At 40.1% G+C, this 13952-nt stretch overlaps 1 pseudogene; it reads right to left on the bottom strand.

Annotated features, from left to right (window-relative positions):
* Positions 1 to 12502: 12502 nt before the first annotated feature.
* LOC148119582 (large ribosomal subunit protein eL31 pseudogene) lies at positions 12503 to 12893 on the bottom strand (annotated as a pseudogene).
* Positions 12894 to 13952: the final 1059 nt, after the last annotated feature.

The raw sequence follows: 13952 nt of genomic DNA, 5'->3' as shown, positions 1-13952 counted from the left end.
CTAAAATGGCTTCCTTAGTTGAGAGATCTTCTTCCCTGTTCCCATATCCACCCTTCCTCCATCTCAATTATCCCATTCCCCCAAGCTCTCCCCAATCCTCCCCTTCTCCCTTCTCTCTTCCCTTCGCCCCTTCCCCCCAACCCCCTTGCTCCCAGCTTTTGCCCGGCGATCTTGTCTACTTCCAATATCCAGGAGGATAACTATATGTATTTCTTTGGGTTCACCTTCTTATTTAGCTTCTCTAGGATCATGAATTATAGGCTCAATGTCCTTTGTTTATGGCCAGAATCCACTTATGAGTGAGTACATACTATATTCCTCTTTTTAGGTCTAGGTTATCTCACTCAGTAAAGTGTTTTCTATTTTCATCCATTTGCATGCAAAATTCAAGGTGTCATTTTTTTTTAACCGCTGAGTAAAACTCTAAAGTGTATATGTGCCATATCTTCTTTATCCATTCTTCTATTGAGGGGCACCTAGATTGTTTCCAGGTTCTGGCTATTACAAATAGTGATGCTATGAACATAGTCAAACAAATGTTTTTGTAGTATGATTTGGCATCTCTTGGGTATATTCCCAAGAGTGGAATTGCTGGATCCTGAGGTAGGTTGACTCCCAGTTTCCTGAGAAACCGCCACACTAATTTCCAAAGTGGCTGCACAAGTTTGCATTCCCACCAACAATCGATGAGTATTCCCCTTACTCCACATCCTCCCCAGCATAGGCTATCATTGGTGTTTTTGATTTTAGCTATTCTGACAGGTGTAAGATGGTATCTCAAAGTTGTTTTGATTTTTCATTTCCCTGATCGCTAAGGAGGTTGAGCATGACCTTAAGTGTCTTTTGGCCATTTGAACTTCTTCTGTTGAGAATTCTCTGTTCAGTACCCCATTTTTAAAGTGTCTTAATTAGAGTTTTAATGTCAAGTTTCTTGAGTTCTTTATATATTTTGTAGATCAGACCTTTGTCTGAAACGGGATTGGTGAAGATCTTCTCCCATTCAGTAGGTTGCCTTTTTGTCTTAATGACAGTGTCCTTAACTCAGGCTTAAATCAGCACAGATGTACATGTTAGTACTCAGGATGCAATTTCTCTTTAAATCAATTTAGCAACATAAGCTGGGTGGTGGTGGTGCGCATTTTTAATCCCAGAACTCAGGAGGCAGAGGCAGGCTGATCTTTCTGTGTTTGAGGCCAGCCTGATCTACAAGAGCTAGTTTCAGGACAGGCCCCAAAGCTACAGAGAAACCCTGTTTTGAAAAACCAAAAAAAAAAAAACCCCAAAATCTAAAAAATAAAAAAGTGTTCAACATAATCAACTATCATGTAAACGTAAATTAAAAATATGTTGAGATTCCATGCATACCAGTCAGATTGACACTCATCAAAAAAAAAAAAACCAAATAACAGCAAATACTGAAGATGATATAGAGAAAGGAAAACACATTTAGTATTGCCGGGTATGTAAACTATGTAGCCACTGTGGAAATCTATATGTCTATTTCTCTAAAAATAAAAGCTATTCATGATTGAACTATCTCCAAAAGTCTCCATATTGTATGACAGAGATACCTGTCTATGTGTCCCTACTTGCAATAAGTAGGAAATAGAAGCAGCCTAGATGTCCATCAACTAACAAATTGGTGGTGGAAATGTGAACATAAAAGAGGGACCCGTTGGGAAGAACAAGAAGTCAACAGGGAGAGGCATGAGAGGGTAGTGGAGTGTGAGTATCATCGCAATACATCGAATATATGGATGGATTCAATTATTAAAATAAAAAGAGATGCTAATGGAAGACGGGTGAAAGTGTCAATTTGTTTTCCCCTTTCTGGTTAGTTATAGAGAACTTCAGTAGGGAGTCAAGGAAAATTTAAATCAAATTTATAATTTTGATTATTAAATACCACTAAATATTTTATTCTAAGTTAAGCAGATGGCAACATTAAATGACAAAGGAAATGCATTACATGAGAGGGACATGGGAAACATTCCAATGGACAGTTGGAAGTTCAAGTGGGACATAAAAATAAATCTGAATCTTATTGATTAATTTCATAGTCCTTTTTACTCAGTGTGTGGTTTTTACTCAGTGCTCATTGTTTTAGGCAAGCCTTATTGAGGTATAATTCACACAGAGTCTAATCCACATTTACACTATGCAGTCAGATGGATTTAGTACTTCAGTGTTTGATCACTGCCATACAGCCCTCTTGCAGTGTATTTGCCGATTGATTTTAATAATCATTCATTCCCTCTTTCTTCACGATATAGATCCTGGTTTCTTAAGTATCTCTTCTGGCATTTCTGGACAGATGGTAGTTTTATGCTGTGCTTTCATTGTATGAAGTTTGGCACATAACCAGCCTCATGACAAATATTCCCGCTATGGAAACAAAGAACATTCTGACACATGGTTAAATGTCTTCAAAGTAAGAACTTGTCCCTTGTGGGGAAACCACTGAGAGCTCCACCTCTGCCCCTTCCATTCTGTTTTCTATCTATGGTGTATATTAGACACTACTCAACACATAAGTTAAGTATTAGACCCTGTTCAGTACATAACATGGAGGCGTCTTTGGAACTTTGGCTCTCCTAAAACTCTTCTTGAACAGGTTTAAACCATCCCAGGAAGCACTCTGGTCCTTTGCCCTCACAGCTGTGAGGGCAACGACTCCTGGCTGCTGGTTCCTGTCTCTACAGCATCTACGAGCAGGGATTGCACTGCTGTTTTCCAATCAAGAATCAGACACTGATCTGCCAGATCTCCCTTGTAATAGGAGAATTGCATCTGTTCTCTTGGCCAACTCTTTTGAGAAGAAAAAGAGAAGCCCTTACTGAGTCCTACAGAGATAAAGTTTGAATCTCTTCAGAGGCCTCCTCATTACATTGACTTCCCTTCATCTCCATTTTTGGCCTTTCATACTACAAATGAAAATTCATGAAAAGAAGCCATGTTTGCAAACACTGCTTGACTAAACTGTACTGACATGGAAAGGTTGGGACATTGCAGGACCAGAGCCAATTGTCTTATTCTTTGCTAACTTTAGCATCCTGAATAGTAATGCCCTGCTCACTTCTGAGTCATACTAGCATCCAGTGAGTAACAGACAAGACCCTTTGAAATCTGTTAATTTGGCAGACCTCTAGCTTCCGCCAGCCCCAAAGTGAAGACCGTCATCAGATAGCGTTTGAGCCCTACGGAAAAGCTTCCCCAACTTGCTGCAAGGACTTCTCTTGTGTATCCTCCAATGGATTTTATATGTGCCTTAACTTACAGTTTCCTTCATTTTCTAGACCTAGAAACTGTGCCAGGTGGTGGTGGCCCACGTCTTTAATCCTATCACTTAGGAGGCAGAGGCAGGTGAATCACGGTGAGTTTGAGGCCAGCCTGGTCTACAAAGTAAATTCCAGGACAGCCAGGACTGTTACACAGAGAAATCCTGTCTCGAAAAACCAATTAAAACAAACAAACAAACAAACAAAAACAAAACAAAACAAAACAAAACCAAACCAAATACAAGAAAGTGCTGCGTGCTGCAATGTGGAATGTGTAGTAACTTAATTCTTTGTTCCTGGGCCATGGTCGCTCAAAATGCTCAAGAATAAGACATCCCTTTTTCCCTTTAATTTGAGAGCTAAGATTTTGTTGTTGTTGTTGTTGTTGTTTTGGCATCTACAATACCACATTCAGAAGTGAGTTATGAGAAAATGACTTTGATAGTCCTAAGAACAATTTTCGTGTTGTTCAGTATGACAATGTGATATGTAAACACCTTGGAGTGTTCCGTTTTATCTTCCTGTGGGTCTTGATCAGGTTATTTTCCTCTGTCAATTAAAGAATTAAAAGGCAGGAAAGAATTTCAAATGCAGCAGGAAAAATCTTTAGACGCAGCAGAATTTAGACAGAATCAGCTAGCAAAGAAAGACTATTTTAGGGATGAGGCAAGGCGCACACAGTCTGTGCACAGAGAAAGATCCTCTGCAAAGCAGAGAAGTAACTTGGGAGCCCTGAAATCCAATCTCTCCATGAGGCATGGGACTTTTTAAGTTTCTTGAACTGGTCTGTCTGTCTTTCTATCTTCCTTCCTTCCTTCCTTCCTTCCTTCCTTCCTTCCTTCCTTCCTTCCTTTCCTTCCTTCCTTCCTTCCTTCCTTCCTTCCTTCCTTCCTTCCTTCCTTCCTTCTTTCTTTCTTTCTTTCTTTCTTTCTTTCTTTCTTTCTTTCCCAATTCAGGGTTGGTCAGTTTGAACGAGGATAGGGAGGCTTCTAGGTCCACAGGTCTGTGCTAAACACGTTATCCTGTCTGGCCTTGAACTTGTTGGACCAACCCATAAGCAGAAAGTTTTCTAGAGGAAGAAAAACCTCACAAGGCCTTTGTTGAAAGCTGCCAGGCCTTTGTCACAGGTCAGCAGGGTGGGGAGGACCTGCTATTTGTATGTGTACGTATGGCCCCTCTCCCCATCAGTCAGGCAATCTGCTTCTTAGTCTTTCATAGGGTTAAATTATTTATGGTGAATTCCATTTGAGATTATGCAACCATTAAACACTAGCATTTACAGAAATGTTATCAGAATGTGCTGGTTGTAGAGAAGGCCATAGCATTTCCTTGGAATTTTAATATTGAGAATATATTTAAGTCAGGCATGATTGGTGGACACCCTTAACTCAAGAACTTGGGTGGTAGAAACAGGTGTATCTCTGTGAACTCAAGATCAGCTGTGTGTACAAAGAAAATTCTGGGCTAGCCAGGGCTACATAATGGCACCTTGTACAAAAAAAATTTAAAGATAAAGAAAATTAAAAATATATTTCTAGGTAGAAAGAAAAAAATGCATTTAGATAATATTTGTGACAATCTATAGAAGCTAGATTTTTTCTTTTTTAATATCTGTGTATGTTTACATGTGTGTTTACATGTTCACGTTCACGTGAACTCCTGTGAGTGGAGATTAGAGGACAACTCAGGGTGCCCATCCCTGACTTCTGCACTGTCTGACGTAAGGGCTCTTCTGGTTCACTGCTGCTGTTTCTGCCAGGCGAAGTGGCCTGTGAGTTTCTCTAGACTCGATTGTTGCCCAGTTCACTGCAGGAGTTCTGGGATTACAGGTACCCACTACTATGACCTGTTTTCTGTGTGTTCTAAGACAAATCCCTAGGTTTGGTGCCTCACATCAAACAAACAAACAAGCAAAATAACCCCCAAACAACAAATTTTAAAGTAACAGAAATTTGATCACTATTCCATGCTATTTTTGAAAAACAATATAAATAGATTATCACGTAGTCAAGTTTGGATGCAGAGTTTATTTTATCTATGAACACTAACACTAAAAACTTTGAACTTCAGAGAATCCAAGAATGCAAATTATTATCTAAACAATCGATACTTTTTTTTCTAAACTGAACAAAAAAAGAGGCTTGTGAACACTGATCACAGTTTCAAGTTACTAATTGTACATATGACTCCAATCATTGCCGCGTAGTGATCAGTATGAGAAATGATGCTTGTTTTTGAGAAGTGTGGGGGAGCAATTCAGGGTGAGTAACTTCAGAAAGCACCTAACCCCTCTGCATCTGGGACAATAACGCAAAGGAGTCATCAGACAGCAGAACTGTGGAGGAAGCACCCCTAGGCTTTTCTGGGACCACAGAAGTCTTGTAAAATTATACTGGATCTGATGAAAGACCACGGAGTACCCACAAAGTGCCCCTGGGATCCTGCTAGGCCTTTCCAGTTATCTGTGTGCTGTTGTTAGGACTGAAGAGGAGGTGAAGCCCCTTGCTGACCTTGTAGTTTGAAAAGATCTCTTCTGGGCTAGTGTGGTAGTATATGCCTGCATCTCAACATTTGGAGAAAAGGAGGCAGGAGGAGCAGAAATTGGAGGTCAGTTTTGGCTGTTCATTGAGCTAAAAAGCAGCTTGAGAAGCCCATGACTCCAAAATTCCTACGAGCGAAAACAGAACCCAGTGGCAGTGCTTCCTACAGTTTGACCCTCAACCTGTAAAACAAAAGGGGCACTCTTTTTTTTAATTGATTTTTACTGAGCTCTACATTTTTCTCTGCCCTACTCCCTTCTTCTCCCTTCCCCTTCTACCCTCTCCCATGGTCCCCATGCTCACAATTTATTCAGGAGATCTTGTCATTTTTCTACTTCTCACATAGATTGATTCATATATGTCTCTCTTGGGGTCCTCATTGTTGTCTAGGTTCTCTGGGATTGTAAATGCTGCTGCAGAAATACTCGCAGATCAAAGACTAAGTGGATCTTCTTCCTTTCTTGAAAGCTGACCTGAAATCAGCTGGTATGGGATTCTAGGAAATGAAGTTTACAAGGTTCCGGGAGCATACATACCTAAAGTACAAAAGGCACAGATGGGCGTTCAAAGAGAGGCTGGAAGCCTGCAGAGAGGCGGGCAACCTGTAGAAGCCCAGCTGAGTTTGGACTTTAACCATGAAACCAAGAGAAGCTTTCTAGAGGAAAAAAAAACGAGTAAACATTACTGGCTGTCTGCTGGACTTGAGTTTTAAAATAGGAACATGTGAATAAGCCACGGTTCATTTTATTTTCATGTATGACCACTTTCCGTTTACAGCTCACGCATGTGGTATATAGTTTAGGAAAAGCACTTTTTAAAAAGTAAGCATTACATCTTTATTTGTGGGTACCCCTCAAACTTTGAGAGGTCAAAGGACAGCTTGTAAGGATTGGTCTCTTGTAGCATAATGTAGGTCCCAAGAACAGACTCGGAGCCTCAGGCTTTTTCCTTGCTTAAGGCATCCCACCAACCCAGGGAACATTGAAAGTGCCTGTTAAGAATTATGTCCCACTAGTAGAAACCAACATTTGTGACCCTGTATTCCAGACTAGTTTCTATCTCTGATAGATTGCCAACTGCACAGTGCAAAACTTATTTTTGTGCAATTCCCATATCTTTAGGTTTCTTTGTTTGTAAATCCAAACTGCACCACATATTACTTCTACTTTTAAATCCTGGAGAAACTCCTCCCACCCTAAAACACTTCCTGGAGATGGTGGCTGTGTATCGCTACCCCTGTCAATCAAGGCAGTTCTTTGTATGCATTGCTGTAGCTGCTGTGGCCGGATAGCCACTGCTGGCTGCTACTGCTGAGTCTGAGTGTGCCCTGCAGAGATACTTCACACTGGGCTTTCTCCACAGTCACACTCCTAGACCACTCATGCTGACACAGTTTGACCGGCTCCAGCAGGAAGGTGCCTCTTGTCATAGCTGTTAGGGAGTTCCCATGGGGACTTCAGGCTTTAATTGACCTTCAAATATTTAGTGAGCTGAGCAATACATTTTCTTGAATGCAGACCTTTTTTTTTTTCAGGTCTGAGCACCTTCCCTGGGTAAGTCTCTGGGTCGAATTGCATAACCTTCGCGTCAGTGTGCTTGGATTCACATTGCAAATAATCTAGATGGACTTTGCTAATTTAACTCTGCGAAAATATTGATTTCCTAATGACCTAGTCAACAATCTGTTGATATCTCTCTTTTGACCAATTTTAACCTAATGCATTACAAATAACATACCATCATATTTCTTTTGTTATGGTTTATGCAAGTTTCTTAAAGGCAAACAAAGACAATGGTATAAAAATGCCTTCTTGTGGGGCTGATGAGATGGCTCAGTGGTTAAGAGCACTGACTGCTCCTCCAGAGGACCCGGGTTCAATTCCCAGCACCCACATGGCAGCTCACAACTGTCTGTAGCTCCAGTTCAAGAGAATCTGACATCATTATACCAATGCGCATGAAATAGTTAAATAAAGTTTTAAAAAAATGCCTTCTTGAAATATTTAAAAGACTCACAATTTTATGCCGTGAAAACTTACATAGATGCTATTCTGAAGGACTTGGCTAAGAGGACGGGAGTTAATTTTCATAACTGGTCTCCAGAACTAACTGAAAGGGTAAGGCTGAGTAAACACACCAGAGTTGGTCTTTGGATATTTACAACACCAGGAAGTGTATGAAAGGCCACTGCTGAATAAACAGACAGCAGCTGTCACATTGTCCCCAAAACTGTGCTCAGGCACTTCTGCTATTTCTGAAATACAGCAGTCAATAATTTTCACAACAGAGAAAAGCTATGTGTTATTTTATTGCTTGTTTCCCTTTTAGACAGGTTCTGACTCTATAACCCAGCCTGTCCTCAGACATGGACTCCTCCTTTATTGGCCTCCTGAGTGTCACTGCACCTGACTATAGTCATTTAAGTCCTGAAATAAGCTGTTTTAGTTTCATATTACAAAATAAAGTTCCATGCAGCCTTGCACAGGGCCCAGTGAAGGCTCACACATTACAAATATTTATAAAATGAATTAATTATCACTACATATGCTTAGTGTTTAATTTGCTATGTAATAAGTATTGGAGATTTTTGATCTCCCCTTAAGTCAGACTGCCAATCTGTAATACACAAGACACATAAAGTTTGTAGGACTCTCAATGGCACATTATTGGTATGCATGTGTACTTGACATGTGAAACTCCCGTTCAACGTTCTGTGGGCCTTGAGTTACATGTCTCTCCCCTGTTCTGTGGTGCAGGCATGTTGAACTGTAGTGAACATGATTTCCAAAGGCATTGCAGTGGTTGAGTTTGGACTCTCTTTGTTAGTGGTTCGTAATTGTACTATTTATTGTGGCTGCAATATGGTGACTTGGATGATGGACCCATGCTATGAATAAGAGTTCCCAAGAGATTTTGGTATTTTCTTCAGTCTGTTGTGATTGACAAAGGCTGGTGTGTTGATAGTTTTGATGAACTTTAGGGCACCTTTTATCTCAACAGCCCCTGAAAAATCTAGTTACATGTATCTAACATTTTACAAAACAGATATATGGGCCTGTGTGGACAGTATAGAGGCTATGAGACACTATGTTAAGAGATACAGCCATGGCAAGTTAACCCTTAATTACTTCTTTAAACTTAGTAGGAAAGAACTAAAATGACCCACCAAACATATGATTTTCCAGATCTCAGCTAAATAGAATGCAGAAATTCCACTTAACTAATTTCACATTTATGTGTACTTAGGCTTATTAAAAATTAAATATCTGGGGGTAATCTATGGATGAACAATACTACTTAAAGTGCCATAGTATTGCTTTGGTCAACATTCAATCCTCAGACTGTGTTCCCATCCTACAGGCTTGAATTTCGCCGGTGAGGGAGAGTATTATGTTTGATGAATAAAATAGGTTGGATTAAAAAAGTACTATAACTGTGTTGGATTGCCAGCTCATAGTACAAAATGCCATTTCAAGTCTGTTATGCATTTCTTTTGAATTAATATTCCTGGAAGTAGTATGCTTTGTGTAGTGAGCATTGCCAATGTGTGATGTCATAGCTTAGTTGGCAAAGGTTTTGTTTTTATAACACACATAAAATATTCCCACAATGTGTGACAAGTTAGCATCACTGTTTTCCTTAATGCCATTCTAGCTTCTTCATACCTAGATTCCCCTTTTTTGGGGTCACCCTTTATGCCATCTCTGTACATAGCTTCCAGGCAATTGTCGCTCTCTGGTGCATCAAGATGAGTCATTTGTTCAAGCAGCTCATGAAGGAGCTAAGTTACATTGATCCTGAACTCTAAGTTGTCTTTAGAAGTAGTAAAATTACATTATTCTGACATTGAGTTTGTTGATAAGTAGATGGTAGCACCAACTTCTATCTTTCTTCCATATGACCTTTTGGGTTAGCAATTAACCTTTGAGTTTACTTGGGTTAAAAGATTCCAACTTGTAAAAGGAGTAGCAGGCAGCTTCCCACCGCCTGGCTAGCTTTACCTGAAATAATTACATGGAAACTGTATTCATTTAAACACTGCCTGGCCCATTAATTCTAGCCTCTTTTTGGCTAACTTTCACATCTTGATTTCAACCCATTTCTAATCATCTGTATGTCACCACGAGGTTGTGGCTTACCAGGAAAGATTTAGCATGTCTGACCTGACAGCTTCATTGGGGGCGGCTCTCTGACTCTGCCTCCTTTCTCCCAGCATTCTGTTCTGTCTACTCCACCTATCTAAGCTGCTATCCTATCAAAAGCCAAGGCAGTCTCTTTATTTGACCAATGAAAGTAACACATAGACAGAAGGCCCACCTACCCCACCACCTATGTGAAGACTCCATGAAAAAAAGTTTGTCAGTTACTGAAAAGTTTAAACAGAGAAGTACTAAAGCAGCCATAAAGTTCAGTCTTAGTTAAATGTTCAAATGAAATTAAATCTGGACTTTAAATAGGTATTTGTACACCAATGCTCATAATACCATTGTTAGCAGCCAAGAGGAAGAAACAATTCAATTGTGCACAGAGAGATGAACAGATAGAAGTATGGACTGTAAAATGAGCTACATGTGTATAATGTAAAGCTTAGCCATTGTTCTAGTTAGTATCTCTGTTGCTATCTTAAAACACTAACAAAAAGCAACTTGGAGAGAAGAAGGTTTATTTTAGTTCATCTATGAGAGAAATTAAGATTGGAACTCAAGGTAAGAATCTAAAGCCAAGGAAAGACAGAGGAATGTTGTTTATTAGCCTGCTTTCTGGCTTGTGTCCCATTACTTTTTTTTATACATCTCAGACTTACCTACCTAAGGACAGTATTGTACACAGTAGGCTGGGTCCTTATGTATCAATTAGAAACCAAGAAAGTACCATAAACATGCTCAAAGGCCAATCCAATGGAAGCAATTCCTCATTTGAAGTTTCCTCTTCCTATGAATGTTGAATATGACAGTCATATAAATAATGTAATTTTGTATATGCTACATTTATAAACCTCAAAAGTTGTATTAAGGTATAGATGGAAGTTTCTACCCTGCCTAGTCCTGCAGCTGTTCGGTTCCAAAGAAACACACTGAGGCTTATGTTGATTATAAATTGTTTGGCCTACTGCTCAGGCTTATTACTAACTATCTCTTACAATTTAAATTAACCCATAATACTAATCTGTGTTTAACCATGTGGCTTGGTACCTTTTCTTAGTAAGGTATTCTTATCTTGCTTCCTCCGCTTCTGTCAGGTGACTGCATCTCTCTTTTCCTCCTCCCAGAATTCTCCTAGTCTGCCTATATTTCATGTCTGACTACTGGCCAACCAGCATTTTATTAAACTAATACAAATGACACATCTTTACAATGTACAAATTATTATTCCAAATAATTTCCTTTTTTTCTTTTCAAAACAAAAACTCTGAATCTAATCTCCTATGTTTAGCTTTTTTTTCCTGACTGTTATCCATAACAACTTGAAATTAAAACTCTAAACAAAGACAAAAGTCCATAACCCATTTTTTGGGGGGGAGGGATGTGAACATAGTTTTCTAGGTTATTTCCTGTTGATTGGGGTTGTGGTAAACTTTGAGGAACACTGAGAAAATTTAAGATTATTGTCAGATCCTGACTGGAGTATTCTGTGAGGCTGGATTTTCTCAACCAGTCACCTGGAAGATGTTCTGGGTGTGAAACTCAGAGAAAACTGCAACAGAGGTGCTCTGAGATGTTAGATCATCTGGGCCATCTACTCCTATCAGAGAATTTTCAGGGGATCTTCCTGAATCAAACCTTATTTTTCTTAACCCAGAATGAATCCACAGCCTCTCTTTTCCTGTGGAAATAAAAGCAGAACCTCCTTCCCAAAGTAACATATCTTTTGACTTAAATTTTGAAGTCAAGGTATTTTAAAAAGAACTGGCCTTGTCCCATAGCTACACTGATAAATATTTTGCATATCACCATAGAACCTTCATCTGGCGATGGATGGAGATAGGGACAGAGACCCACATTGGAGCACTGGACTGAGTTCCCAAGGTCCAAATGAGGAGCAGAAGGAGGGAGAACATGAGCAAGGAAGTCAGGACCGCGAGGGGTGCGTCCACCCACTGAGACAGTGGGACTGATCTAATGGGAGCTCACCAAGGCGAGCTGGACTGGGACTGATGGAGCATGTGATCAAACCAGACTCTCTGAATGTGGCTGTCAATGAGGGCTGACTGAGAAGCCAAGGACAATGGCATTGGGTTTTGATTCTACTGCATGGACTTTGTGGCTTTTTGGGAACCTGGTTTGTTTGGATGCTCACCTTAATAGACCTGAATGGAGGAGGGAGGACCTTGGACTTCCCACGGGACAGGGAACCCTGACTGCTCTTTGGACTGGAGAGGGAGGGGGAGGGGGAAGGGGGAAAAAAAGGGAGGTGGGGAGGAGGTGGAAATTTTTAATAAATAAATAAATAAATAAAAGGAAAAAAAGATATTTTAAAAATATATAGGATGATTTAGTCTAGCAGTATTTATAATCAAATGTCTTTTTAACAGTTGCTGCTCCTTCCTCTGCAGTCAAATAACTCAAAGCCAACATAATAACATTCAGTATCCAGTCTCTCTATTTATTTTTCATCTTTACATAACTTTTTAAAAAATTATTCCTTTTTTTGGCAGTTCTTCAACTTTATTTGAGATTCAGTAGGTTAGTTCTCATCCACATTGACTGTCTGTAGATTTTTGAATGTGGTAACAGGCACGTAAGTTACCAATGTGTAGAGGTTTGTTTGGTGAGTCCTCATCCTCATTATGTTTTCTGGACAAACGTACCCGGATACGGTATGGAACATTCTTTATTCCTTTGGCCCAGACATCTTTATTGAGCCTGGTATCAATCCGCACATCTGGAGTCCCCATCTCCTTCGTGGCAAATTTCCGGAAACCTTTGAGTGCCCTAGGAGCAGGCTTCTTGAAGCCTAGGCCATGGATGAGCTTGTGAATATTGATGGTGTACTCTCGGGTCACCACCTCGTTAATGGCAGAACGGCCCTTCTTCTCGTCACCCTTCTTTGCTAGAGCCATTTCTGTCGGTCCCAAGCTGGAAAGGACAGGCACGAGGGATTGTGGGAAGGAAAGCCGCCTTAAAAAATTATTCTATTTATTTTTTAAGAACTTTCCCTATCCCTTTTTTTCTCTCCTAAATCTATTTACATTTTTAAACACATGTAAACTATTTAGAGTTTTGTTTTTTCATCTGAATCTGTTTTTACTGTATATTTCTATCTTTTTCTGACCACATGAGTCTTTAAGTTGCTAAGCAACATGGCTAGGATCAAAGCGATACCTGGCTTTGCCCCATTCCTTGGCTTCCTGAGAGTCAAGCTTAATGGCAGAGGTACTGGCAGGAGGCACATTTATTGTCACAACTCTGTGGAGTATCTAGGCTTATGCCACCACCAAGAAGCATGCTGCTGGCTGCGCATAAACACCATTTCTTTTTGGATTTTTTTTTTGAGACAGGTTTTCTCTGTAGTTTTGGCACCTGTCCTGGAACAACTTCCTGTAGACCAGGCTGGCCTCTAACTCACAGATATCCATCTGCCTCTGCCTCCTGAGTGCTGGGATTAAAGACATATTCCACCATTTCCCAGCCAATAAACACCATTTAAATGTCTGGTAGCAGGGTCTCTGAAAAGAGCCTTGCAGTTTTTGCCACCAATGCTGAGTCAGGAAGCCTCTCTTAAAGGAGTTGTGCCTCTGCTTGCCTCTAAAAAACAGAGCCCACCTGAGAAAATGCTGCTACCAAGAAGATGTATTTGACTTTGCTCTTTTGTGTCTAGAATCCCTTCCCAAGTTCTCTCAGGTTTTATGTGGATATAGTTGCTGAACATTGGGTGCCACTTGTTGGTGGAAGTTTCTGTCCTGCCTCATCCCACAGCTGTTCAGTTTCAGATAAACACGCAGAGGCTTATATTAATTATAAACTGTTTGGTCTATTGTTCAGTCTTATTACTAATTAACTCATACAACCTAAATTAACCCATAATTCTTCTCTATATTTAGCCACATGGCTTGGTACATTTTCTCAGTAAGGCATTCTTATCTTGCTTCCTCTGCATCTGGCTTGTGACTGACTCACTGCCTTTCTTCTTCTTA

Source organism: Myodes glareolus, chromosome 16, assembly GCF_982192425.1.
Source record: "Myodes glareolus chromosome 16, mMyoGla1.1, whole genome shotgun sequence".
In the NCBI taxonomy this organism is placed as follows: Eukaryota; Metazoa; Chordata; class Mammalia; order Rodentia; family Cricetidae; genus Myodes; species Myodes glareolus.
The sequence above is the reverse complement of the archived record's forward strand: the minus strand, read 5'-3'. Positions and strand labels throughout refer to the sequence as shown.